Consider the following 1,379-nt stretch of genomic DNA (forward strand, 5'->3'; position numbering starts at 1 on the left):
GTCCAGCAGCAATATTTTAGCCAAACAAAGGTACAGCAGCCGGATCAATGTGTGGGACCGAACTGTGTCATGCTTGTTTTACTAAACTACGGGCTATTTTTCTTTTATACAACATGCAATTATATTAAAAATTTGATTTTATTAGTTGTCTCCCCGCCCACCAAAAAAAAAAAAAACAACATTTTTCTCTGAACAAGCAGACAAGCTCGTTCATTCTACATACAAAACTCTGAGCCATGTTGCATTACTGAAAAGAGCACTGACGTCCTGTATCCCTGCAACTTCTTAGTTTTTGAGATAAAACACATCATGGCCTAAAGGGAGCTGTAATGTATGTTTTCCTGCTCCATTAACCCCGGTTCAAGTCTTGCTCTCCTCCAGTGGAGGGCAAATTGTGAAATCTCAACAGCAAAACTTCTCATGTTTTCTTTCATTGGGTAAACCTTTTGCAAACTCATCTGTGTTCACTGCATTGTTTCAGATTGGATGGAATATATAGATGAATGCTGGATTTATTCTGGAATTAATTTAGGACACATTGTCTTTTATATAGAATTAATAATACTCTACTGATATATAACCAGTATGGTTTTCAGGTGTCCAACTATTCTAGCTATTTCAACTAACAACCAAAAGCATCCACATTGGCAATGGTCAAATCTAAGGGAATATCCACACTGAAGAAGGCCCTTGTGCTGAAACATAAATGAAAGAAACATACAATACAAACAAAAAATAAAAGAAGACTTTTTGTATCTGGGTGTGTGTGGACCTGCTGTTTCCTTTGGGTTCTGGGTGTGGACTTTGGTTGAATGTACCCCAAATCCACCCTTTTCTTCTAACTGTTGATTTTTGATTTGATTTGATTTATTCTTTCAAGCATGTAAAAACAGTTGATATAACAACACACATACTTTTACACATAATCCAATATCAATTTGCTTATACCTAGTACATGGTTGAATGGAGTAGGAAGAAGTCAGACTTATCCAGTCCTACCCCATGACATCATCTTACTATCATTGGTTTGCAAGCAGTAAATGATTCACTTCTACCCACACAAGTAATATATTAAAAAAATAGATTATAACAGTGTTAACATTCATACATAATTACATTCTTAAATAATTATCTACTACACCAAACAAGTAATAAACTAAAGAATTATTACAAAGTATTAACATTCATACACCACACCCACAATTGTCCATGTAATTAATCATTAATCCTGTTCTTGCATATATCTTGATTGACACATACCTTAATATTTATGTTTAAACTCATCAATTCTATTACTATTTTTTATGTCTACACTTAAATTATTCCATAGTTTTACCCCACTTATGGAAATACAAAATCTTTTTTTGGTTGTACGTATA

The 1,379-nt window shown here is 33.7% G+C and overlaps 1 protein-coding gene across 3 annotated transcripts in view; it reads right to left on the minus strand.

Moving 5' to 3' along the window:
* The window catches only part of pigg (phosphatidylinositol glycan anchor biosynthesis class G (EMM blood group)), a 76,297-nt gene that overhangs the window by 39,565 nt on the left and 35,353 nt on the right, over positions 1-1,379 (minus strand). The window lies entirely within an intron of this gene.

This window comes from Monopterus albus, unplaced genomic scaffold (genome assembly GCF_001952655.1).
Source record: "Monopterus albus unplaced genomic scaffold, M_albus_1.0 scaffold27.1, whole genome shotgun sequence".
Classification (NCBI taxonomy): Eukaryota; Metazoa; Chordata; class Actinopteri; order Synbranchiformes; family Synbranchidae; genus Monopterus; species Monopterus albus.